Source organism: Wyeomyia smithii, chromosome 3 (genome assembly GCF_029784165.1).
Source record: "Wyeomyia smithii strain HCP4-BCI-WySm-NY-G18 chromosome 3, ASM2978416v1, whole genome shotgun sequence".
NCBI classification, from domain to species: Eukaryota; Metazoa; Arthropoda; class Insecta; order Diptera; family Culicidae; genus Wyeomyia; species Wyeomyia smithii.
This window is the reverse complement of record NC_073696.1, coordinates 262,890,876-262,902,924: the sequence shown is the minus strand read 5'-3', so window position 1 is coordinate 262,902,924 and position 12,049 is coordinate 262,890,876. Positions and strand designations below refer to the sequence as shown.

General features: G+C 36.2%; 1 protein-coding gene across 2 annotated transcripts in view; it reads left to right on the top strand.

Annotated features, from left to right (window-relative positions):
• Window positions 1–12,049, top strand: part of LOC129730616 (adipokinetic hormone/corazonin-related peptide receptor variant I) — a 153,900-nt gene that overhangs the window by 124,851 nt on the left and 17,000 nt on the right. The gene's annotated exons all lie outside the window — the stretch shown is intronic.

Genomic DNA, 12,049 nt, shown 5'->3' with positions numbered 1-12,049 from the left:
TGGGAAAAAGTTAGAACGAAAATTGAGATTTTCTAGCCTTTTGAAAGAAAACTTCATATGGTTCGTAATATGTAAGAGATTTGCTTAAGACACTATGCGTCTATCTCAATCAAATGAAGAAGAAAATTTTCTATCTAACTTTAAGGTGAATTAATCACCCATTTTTCTATATCAAAAGATGTGTTGTTTAATAGCTTAAAAAATATATGAATATACGTTATGGCTTGGATCACCATTCAATTAATCGAACGAAAACGTCCAAATAAAACAATGTGCAAATTTCTAATGAAAAATATATCCAGAATGATGTAATTCTACACAGAGCTGTGCAAAAGTACTGAAATATTGAATCTAAATAGAAAGTCAGTTCATACTGACATTTTTTTGATGAAATGTTAAATGATGAAAAAACCCGGTCGGGTACTGATATAATCGGGTCATTACTGTATTGGGTGGTATTTGGTCACTTTTGGCTGTTTTTCAGACACCGGAAGTCGCCATCTTACAATTTAAAATGTTGTCTGGGGTCGATTTGTGGCTTTTGTGCATCGTAACAATTCCGGAAATACCCATGTTGGGTGGTCTTTGGTCATTTGCCGCTGTTTTTCAGAAGACGGAAGTCGCCATCTTGGATTTCGAAATGGTATTTGGAGACATGCCAGAAGAAGGAAGGGTGTCGAAACATTATGGACATGTTTGTTGCACCTGAAAACTTGCCAAATTTGGTTATATTCGCTTAATTGGTTCTCGAGCTGTGCGAAATTTGAGTTTCATTTCGCGCCTCCCTTATAGAGAGAGGGGTGTCGAACAATTATGAGTATATTTGTTACCCCTAAAAACATTCACCTGCCAAATTTGGTTTCATTTAGTTGGTTAGTTCTCGAGATAAGCAGACATTTGTGTTTCATTTGAATGGAACCCCTCCCTCACAGAAGAGGGAGGGAAGTCGAACCATTATAGACATTGTTGTTACCTCTAAAAACATTCACATACCAAATTTGGTTGTATTTGGTTGATTGGTTCTCAAGCTGTGCGAAATTCGTTTTTCATTTGTATGGAACCAATATGGGCATATTTGTTACTCCTAAAACATCCACACACCAAATTTGGTTCCATTTGCTTGGTTGGTTTTTGAGATGTGCAGAAATTTGTGTTTCATTTGTATGGGGCTCCTCCCTTCCAGAAGAGGGAGGGGTCTCAAACCATCATAGGAACCTTTCTCGGCCCCTAAAACCCCTACATACAAATTTTTACGTCGATCGGTTCGGTAGTTTCCGAGCCTATATGGACCAGACAGACAGACAGACCGGACTGCATTTTTATAGGTATATATAGAAGATAGATTTGCATATTTCGGCATATTTTGAATCGGTGAGAAATGTCGTGTCCCCGAGTATCTGACGCAGGAGCGAACAGAGGACGTAGGAGGGAACAAAGCGGCCGTGCATAATGCCTCGTTGTTTCCGGCCCGCAGACACATTGCTCAAATGAATGTCTCCGGAACGTTGTAATGTGGCGAGGTATACTCAGATATTTATTTGTTTACTGTGACCGTTTAGCTGAAAATTTCGTTCGGTCGGTAAATATCTTGATTAACGGAAGCGTAAGATACTCATTGTTCGCCTTCGCAATAAGTTTACTTCGCGCGCAACACTGTCCGATTCAGTAAAAAAATGGGCAGATTTATGTAACTCTATTTGTCGATTCCGGAAACCTATAGAGTCGTGTGGTCCTCAGCAAAGTTGCTCAGGAGGTCGAGGGCTTGTCATTGAAAGAGAGTATAGTTCAGAATTCCGCCACAACGCAGCGCTAGTGTAGTTTTGAGTGTTTTGAACGTAATTTAGCTCAATAATTCAATGAACTATTCAGAGAGTTGAGATTTTCAGCTAAGTTGCTAAGAAGATCAAGAGTTTGCTTCATGACTAATTATATTTTTGTCTTATGACTTACATTTTGAGTTTTGAAAAGTACCTAGGCCAGTTTTTTTCGAAGATAAGCGAAATAAACAAGAACTGAGGGTATAATTTAGACTTAGAAAAAATTTCCCTCGTCCAGACTTGAACTCGCAATCTTCGATATTTCTGGCAATATTCAAACTGGGTGTTTGCAATACTCAGTGAAGCGATTCCAAACTTATGGTGGGTAGTGGTTCCTTGTGTAACTTCAGATAGATCAGGGAGGAGCAACTACGGAATGTGCGGTCGTCAAGCTCAAGCTCATAGCATAGAGCTTGGTGAATCCTTATGTGAAAGCAAACAAATCCTACCAATTAAAATTACAAACTTCTAACAGTGTTGAAAAAAAAAACAATTTTTTTCACAACATTTAATTGACACGGCACAATACATAATAATATACTACGGAGCCAATTGGGTCTAGTGTCTTACTTCATTGAAGTATTTTATAAACCAAGAGCAAAGTTTTTATTCTCGCTGCCGAGGACGAGTTAAAATTAAATCTAAAATAAAACTAAAATGCACAAAAGTGACACTAACTTGTCGATTCTTGTTCCCCTCAAGAAGTTTTTGGCGCGGATAATTATCGCTCATTCATAGCACAAAAGGGACACTAACTTGTCGATTCCTGTTCCTCTCAAGAAGATTTCGGACCGGAAAATCGTTCATAACTTGGTAGTTCGGAAGTGTTACTAACGGAATGGAAGAAACGGAATTTCACATTCTAAAGGAATGGTGGAATCGTACTATTAGTATAGTGATTACACCCAACAGAAACGGGGAAGATTTTGTTACTTCCGAGCAACATCTTATTACTTTTTGTGCTCTATGACCGCGCATTAGACACAAAGTGTAATAACCAAAAATTAACAAAATATATGACGGCTACACGCTTGTATGTATTTCTGCCGGAGAACATACAACCAAGAACCGCAATGCATGTGTATCGAGACCAGCGTTGCCAGGTATCCAGATTAATCTGGATTATCCAGATTTTTGAACATTAATCCAGGTAGACAGCTTCGATGTCCAATTATCCAGATTTTTCATGGATGATCCAGATTTTATCCAGATTTTATTTTCTCTGTTCCGCAAAAAGGTCATCACTTCAAATTTGGCGCGAAATTTTGCAATTTTGTCACTTAAAATTTCGCGTACCCCAAGACTTTTATTCGAAAAATTTAGCTTTCACCCCACGAAAAGACTGCCAGATTTTTTTCAGATATTTTTTTTGCCTTTTCCAGATTTTTTGAAAAATGACCTGGCAACGCTGATCGAGACCAGTGCTTGAGAAGGGATCGAAATTTGATTGTGACTGCGATGAATGCACATGCTTTTTTCGTTTGAATTGAACGGCAGAAACGATCGGGCGAACGAAAAAAAGTTTTTCTCTTTCTCTCGTGTGACGATTTTTTTTCTAACGATAGCGACCGCAGTTTCGGAGAAGTCGATTTTAAAACTCTCTCGCTCGATCATTTGAATTTATGTTGAACGGAGCAAACTAGAGTATGATCGGCAGCATGTGGCGTGTTTTATTTTCGTTTCTCTCGTTCTCGACTGGTTCTTGACTGGCTGTCTGAACGGTCAAAAAATGGTCGATGAATGCTTTTTCGCTGTATCGGATGGGATTGGGGCACTGCTTACAGATGCACGTTATTTTTTGGTGGAGAAGTTTGTTGTCGTTGTTGTTGATGTTTAGCGATTATTGCTTGAGGACAAATGAGGTGGAGATATAGTTTGAATATTTCTTCATGCGAAATGCTTAAGTCCGTCGTAGTTATACGTCGCAAAGCGCCGACAGGCACAAGTAGTGATTTTTACTTCTGCCTACGCGGCTAGCATTATACCATATGTTGCGTTGCGCGCGGCTGTAATTTTTATTTTTCCGGAGCTTATTCAGATTCTTGCTTCGCTTATATCATAGGCCCAACATATAAGCCGATATATACTCTATTCTTTTTATATCTATCGTTATCAGTAGGCTAATTTTTCAGTCAATTTTTTTTTCTGATTTGTTATGCATAAATAGTGGAAAATGACAATCCTTATGCCCTGACAAATCACGTTCTACAATTGAGTTGATAGTTTTGTGATGTATTTGTTGATAACCGTCTTACAAACTGTGTTTTTTTAGATGCAAAAAATTAAAGGTAGATTGCAAATCAGCAGAAACATTAGAGGCCACCTAAATTGAGTTGTTGAAACTAGCTCAATTTTAGTTGTGAGTTGTTAGTTGTTTCTGGTACCCAGGAGCGGATTAAGGCGAAGGCGAAGCAGGCGGACTTCAAAATTGATGTTTGATGCATGAATAGGATCATCAACAATGTATGGAGAACACTATTAATGTATAACGAAAAAGAATTTCCCGCATACAAATTGACTTGAAAAATTAGCCTCCTGATAACTATCGAATTCAAAAGTATCTCTCTGTTAGGCCGATGATATAAAGGTCGGATTCGATTATATAGAGACTCGATTTTATATTGACTCGATTATATGTATATGATTCTATTATATATAATTTCAAACTCGATTATACTGCCGTTCCAAGCATAGTTGTCCCAGCGTGCATAAGAACGGCAGTATATATAGTAGCAAAAATTTTTTTTTTAAATTTCAAACGTGATCTAGAGCGAACATTTCGTAAGAGAACACCCAGAAAATACGTTACGTTTGATAGAAAGGGAAAAAAATAGAAAATAATTAAAAACAATGAAAAATTTTGTTTATTTTTAAAGAATTTAAAAATTAAAAGAAATTGAAATACCTTAATAAAATTACCTTAATAAAAAAAATTTCAAAAATAAAAAAAATAGAAATTACAAAAATTTAGAAACAAACGAATAATTTGAAAATTTTCAAAAATTTGAGAAATTAAAAACAAACGAGTTGACAAATCTATATATACTGATCTAACTTTTTCTTTCCATTTGACACCAGGAATAACTACAAGATATATGTATAATTTTCATAATAACTGTGTTTGCTGACTTTTGGGGGGATGTGTCAAAAATAAAATTCTTCCTATTTATTCGAAAATAATAAAACATTCATGTAAAATGAATAAAATACATTTTTTCTCTGATTAGATTATATATAAAATTCGATTATATATAGTGGAAAAAATTCAGAGACTATATATAATCGAGTCTGACCTGTACTTAGCGATGCGAAAATCTATATTAGCTTCGGACAAAGTACACCACCGCACAGTGGGGAATCGCTGGCCATCGACCCAAAATTGAAAATGTGAATTTCATTTCAATTATATTTTTCCTATAGTTGTATACTATTGAAGTGACAGGATCCAAATTTTTAGAGCATTACGACAAAATTTGAATTTTCTATGATTTTTCAAAGTGTACTGAGCCAGCGTTTTTTAGCGTTTTTCTTGAAAAAAAAAAATGCAATGTTGCGAAATTTGCTGGAGCCCCAAGAGTAACTTGAATCTTGATGACGTCGAAGTAAAAGTTGTCTATGAAATAGTGGAGAATAAATCCTAATCATTGGATAATGTATAATCCTCATCATTGGATAATGTATATATGTATAAATTGACGGAATCAAAAAATTACGTATTTTCTGCATAAAACAGCGTTTAAAGTTTGAACGGCAGGGTTTGGCACTGTTGGCACTAGTTTCAAAAGATAGCTTGGAAAAAATGCCTTAAAATGCATCTAGTCCGATCTTGCGCAGAGTTGCGCAGAGTACCTTTCTTTCGAAGAGAAACAACGAGTGTTCGGCACATGTCGGATTTCAAAAATGTAAATTTTAATTGTACACTGCAAACCGTCTACATAATAACAAATGGCTCATATTAGTCTGATAATAACAACGTTTTCGAACACGTTTCAGTATAATTAATCACACTATTTGCATATTTACAAGTTTAACTGATCAATATTTCGATAATTTACGAAGTATCAAAAACTAGTCATTGTTTATGTTTTGGATCACCAGCACTGACTACCAAAATCATGTTTTAAGTTTATATCATACCAGTCACATGTAAAAACAATCGTGTAAACATAAACCATGACATAATACATCACCTGCTAATTTCTACAGAGCAAATAGTGAATAGTTATTTTGACGTTAGAAACTGCATTTTGAAAACCCTTCTTGAAGATATTAAAACTGTATTGAAAATGAACACAAAAAAAAAGATGAAGGTGAAAGTGAATGGAAAAAAACGCAAATGGAAAAAATGCGAATGCGATAAAAAGAATCAATAGCCACTTTGAAAAAAAAAAAAACAAGTCTTAAGTAATTTTTCAACGCGAAGCATATTTTTCAATTTTTTTTTCTTTTTCTTGATAACTGATTAATATTTAATGTTTTTTATGGCATATGAAAGTCTTTCAAGCATCATGCATTTTATTTTCCAAAAGATTGAAGCCGACGTAAAATTTTCCTCATATAATATATATAAAAAACATGAAATTTTCCCTGGCGTCGAAAATACGCATTTTCATGCAAAAATAATATCAAATTCGTACTCAGCGTCCCAAAATTATATAAAAACCATGTATTTTCCATGATTTGAAGATAATTTTTCGCTTGGCCAGCATTTGTATGGAGCCGCCCCACTGTGCACCGCCGCGACGCGAGCTGCGCAACATAAAGTGCTAGCCGCGTTGGCAGATGTAACTACACTACTCATGTCCAAACGCGATGCTTTGATTTCCATGGATGCTTTGAGAGATGTATGAAGAATTAATCAAACAGCTTCAACACCTTACTTTTCCATAATCGCTAAACATTAACAACAACAACAACAAAAACAAGCGCCTCCAGCCACCAAAACGCTGTAACAGAATATACGCATCAGAAGCATACAGCGACTGCCGGTCAAATGATTTTTTTTCCGGTCGTTCATTGCCACTAAAAATCAATGGATATTGAACAAAAGGAAAATGCGAAAAAAATCGTCATAAAGTAGTGCGAACGGGATTGCGAGGATTCTACACTAGAGAGGAAAAGAGATGATCGTAATGCCCGTTCGTTTTATTTTGCAATCGGAAAACGAAATTGAGCGCGACAGCTCGGAGAGACGAACGGTGTATGAAGTCTCGCACAAAACGGATAAGATGAAATTGAATGACTGATATTTTTGTGTTCGGTAGAAAAAAGGATTGATCAGAGCACTGATCGAGACTTCACTCGCTTCAGGTTTATTTCTGTCTCCTTACTCACATATAATCAGAATCTCAACTGTCAACCTCAAATATCTAATTAGAAATACCACTGTTTCGTTCCTCATTGTTCACTTGAAATGGAAATATGTAATACAATGTGATCAGAGTTGTTCTAGATGGTTTGTAGAGTTTGGTAGAGTTTGTATCTTCAAACAGGTCCAAATGAGTGTGTGTTTTAGATAGCTTGCAAGAGAACGAAAGTTTGTGTTTTTCTCTATCGCAGTTTACAGATCGTGATGTGATTTCAAGGCGCATTTGAAGTCTTTGAAATCATCAACGTTTGCATACTGTATGACGGGGAAAATGCTGCTTGGCAGCTCGTGTCATTTTTTTCTCTACTCCGTATGCATACACCGAGCAAACTAATACACGCACACAATTGGAGATAGATGAAAGTAAGATATAGACGAAAGTAAGATATAGACGAAAGTAAGATATAGACGAAAGTAAGATATAGACGAAAGTAGGAGAAGTAACATGTGCAACATATGCGATGGTATGTGATTTTTCTTGACTTGAGATGGAGAGAGAGCATTTCTCGACAGAGAAAATTTTGCATGTGGTTGAAACGACATAAATTTTGCTGAGTTTTCGACTGTTCGAATGTTGTGTAATTATGTTATAATTTCGGCTAAGGAATCACAAAAAAAAAATAAGGACGACTTATTTTATACTATCCGACGTTTCGTCACTGGTCAGTGACATCTTCAGGGGAGACTGCGGGGATTTATTCCATGATTAGAGGCTTTTAACATAGTTTTACAAATAGTTATAGTCTAGCTGATTGTCTGTGAAACGACTATTATTAGATAGTCGTACTCTCGTAAAACATGCAAAATCTATGACAGTATGTGTTGTTACTTGACTGGGGAAGAACTTTATTGTCTTTTAAGTAATAGGTTTGTTACCTAAAGGGTAATTTTGCGCTATTGCTTTTGAAGTAATAAGGAAAAGTTTTGCGTGTACCAAAAAAAGGAAAATAATACTACAATTAAATGACGTAATGATTTAATAATTAAGCGATTTGAAGGTTAAATAATTTTGTGAATTTCATTCCAACTTGTGTACGTGATCTTGTTTGCTTCGATTTTTTTAATGTTCGTTGAAAACCACAGCAAAGAATTTCGAACTAATTTATTGATTAAAAATGCAAACAGAATTCCGCATCAACATAATGAAAGATAGGTCCGGCTTCGTGCCCTTTTCCTCAGTAGCTTTTCTACGGGTAGTTTTCCGACCGATTAAATAGGGGATCCACACACTTTTTCCCAATAGAAAATCCACCAAAGTTTTGCAACTTCCCATGAAACAAATAAAAAAGAAAGTCCGCTGGTAGCGTTGTCGATTTAAATAATTTTTTTGCTGCTGGTATGAGTGGAAGGTTTCAATCCTTCTATACCCTTTACTGCAGTTCGCTTTCAAGCAAGTTCACGATGATTTGAAAAGTCTGTGATGGGTGGTAAAATCGAAAAAGGAATTTTTTTCTGGTGGAATCATGTACGATAATTTGCTTGCGGCATTTTTGCTTCGCCGATATTACCCTCATTAAATGATGTGATCTCTGCCGTTACAAAGTTTAGTTTTTTTTTGTAACGAGAATGTGGGTGTTATGGTGCTATCAGAATATGAAATTTAATTAAATGAAATTAAAATAAACCTTGGAGGAAAAGTGACAAATGACGATTTAATCCGGTTGATACTTATTGTTTTCATACTTGAAGTCCCTGTTGCTTGTTTCGTTGAGCTTTTTTTAATGTGAATCTAAACATTTTTATGGTTTCATTCGCGCATCATGGGAATATAAAATACCATTGGCAGATTTCATTCCGATTCGTTTGTAACCTAATTAAAAGCTTTTCATTTCAGAACTGACGCGCGAGCCCTGCAGCGTAAAATTTTGGTGGAAAGTGCTGCAGATCGACTCTTTGTGGGAGCGCAAAATATGCAAAGTTGCGGTAGTAAAAATCTGGTCTTGTTGTTGCGAAACCCGAATTGAAAACAAATAGGATTCGCAGCTATAGTTACACTTTTTTTACTTCCGCTACTGGTACATTTGCCCTAATTGGCAGTCGCTGGTGGCTTGAACTTTTCGCTACCAGCGCAATTGCGTGGGTAATTATCCCTAGGGAGGCTTAAGTGCAACCATTTTCCAAACAGCATCCGAAGCATCGACTTTCGAAGCTCCAATGAGGAATGACCGCGTAGGCTATATGATAATTGATATGATATGAATTTTAAATAAAAGCTTGCAGTCTGGTCTAGAGCTAAATCCTCATCAAACTGTGTGGTACCACTTTTTGGTCTCGTTCTTCTCAAGTGATCAGTAACTTTTCTCTGCTCAACAGTGTATCCCACTTTAAATCCCTAGATCCTGTTCCTTGTAGCAGCAGAATAATTTGAAAAGCGAGTGCTTCAACCGGAGCAGAAAGTTTGTAGACTCGGATTGTATGCTCCGCCAAGGTTTTATTTTTTTTATTGAAAACAGATTATCCTTTTGTATAAAGTATTTTACCCGACGGCATCGGTAAAAAGTTTACCGAGGAAAAGAGCAGTAATTATTTTAATTTATTTTTTATGTTAATTTTTTTAATTTACGTCGTGATAATTCTAATCTCCCGCTTTCAGTGGACAACGATTTTTGCACACGGAACCAAATTAGTTAGGATAATTTAACAATTCTAGTTTTAACCAAGATCAACGCTTTCAAGGAGTTTCTAAACTGCACGATGTCTTTTTCTTTATTCTAATGTAAATCTTGCAATCAGTGGAAAAGATGAAACACATAATGAATTCGTCTTGCTAGGATAGCTAGGAACGCAGATGTGAAAGAAGAGGAAAATCTGTTTTAATCCAGCTCACGACGACAGTAATCTTTATACTGGAGCTTCAGGCCAAGTTTTTCGTATAATCTCTTGGATGATCTGACAAAAACTGCTTTTATCTCGTACATCTTCAGTATAGAATTTGGTATTCTGGCATTTTCATTTACAACTACATTTCATTCGTGTTTAAATTGTTCGATTAATTTATGATTACCAAAAACCTGTTCGAAGCTTTCCACCAAACAAAACATTTTCTTTTGTATTCTAGTGTACTTTTGACTGAGAAGATTGTCAAGGGTCACCTTATGAATTCTCTTAATTATTTATTTTATTTTACATTTTTTCAAACTTTTCGAATGCCCATCTTGCTGGGAGCATCGATTGTAGATTATCATTATTTAACTGAAAAAACTTATATGTGTCCATCGTCGTACCTTACATGCATCCAGCATAACTGTTTGGATAAAAGGGCAAACAAACTTCAAATATTTCGCTACCTATACCCAAGCCAACTAGACAGTTCTACGTTCCCTCAAGCTGCATAAGGCACAGCAGGCAAAATCGTGCCAGGAATAGCTCCCCTCGAATGTGTTTGTCCGGAAAAACCTTTCAATAGAAAAAATAATTGTGTCAATATGCACAGCTCTCCGTTTGCCTGCAGCAATTCTAGCGCCAACAACATGCAAGCTCGAGTTGTGTGTGGGTGAGAAAAAAATACGAACGTTAGAGGATTTAGAAGCTGATACAGTTTTGAAATTATTTTTAGTTTAACATCTCAACTGAGAGTTGAGGTTTTGAAACATTTCGAAAATGCCATTGATTGAACAGTTGTTTATGCCAACAGCAAACAAACATCGGTCGTATGTTTTTTATTGATTTACCGCAAACTTCAAACGGTTACCGATAGTTACCGTTCCTAGGTTAGCTTTTTATCTTGCTTCCATTCAGTATTCATGCTTTTTATTGCAGCATGTTACTATGTAACCGCAGCACTTTGCTTATCCGGAAGCTGGTCTAGCATGCAATACCATTCCAACCGAAAGCAGCGATGTGTAAGAAGCAACCGCTTGCGGCTGCTTTTCCTTGGAAAAAACTGATGAGGACAAATGTCAGCTTCGGAGTGAATATAAATAGTATAATAGCTTTTTGATACTGTTGATGTGAATGAATATAAGAAACTGCTTCGAAGGGTCTAAAGAATTTTTAGATGCTAATGCCCAACCATCGGCTGTTTAGTATTTATGTCGTATAGTACTAAGTATACTTTCCTTTGCGAAGGCTATTCGTAAGACTACAGTACAAAGTGGTATAGAACGACAGTTTACAATTTTCTGGTGAACTGGTGAGGATTTATTAACGTACGCCCTTTCAAAATATTGATATCTCTGAATAACGTGTTTACCAGTTGCTACATCGTTTCCAGAGAGCCTACCATCGTTTCCAGAGAAGCCTATCATCGAAAGGAAAGTCGTCGTGGCAAGTGAAATTCCTAAAGGTTGACGAGAACGTTGAGAATTTGCCATCAAAAGTATCAAAACTCGAGAAGTAATTCGTTTGCATAAAATAGCATTTTCGCAGGAAACGTAATAACTGTTTCTGAGTCTTCTGCTTCTGAAAATTCGAAAAAATGGCTCGAAATCGGCCATTTGTTGCTTCAACACCGTTTCACCTTAAATTTTTTGAATTATCCTCAAGTTGATCAAAACTTTATAGCTCAGAGTCACATGACCCATCCGTACTGTAGAACGACTCTTGGTCATAGAAATCATCATCTTCATGAACATCCAGGCTACCGGAATATTCGCCGACCTCAACAGCTGAAAAATCAGTTTCCTGGTATAAATCAGCATTCATTTGTTGATCTGCTTCTGATTCTGCCTCAATGCCTTATTGCACAATACTAGTGTCTGGCTTGATTCCTTTTTCTAATATAAAACGTTCGTTATTTCATAACTTTCTATAGTAACTTCAACTTCTTAAAAAATGTTGCTTTTTCATTCCACCCGTTGTGTTTTCTGGTTTCGGAATTTATGTTGTTCATGTTATTCGAAAATGATATGAAATGTAAGCTGTG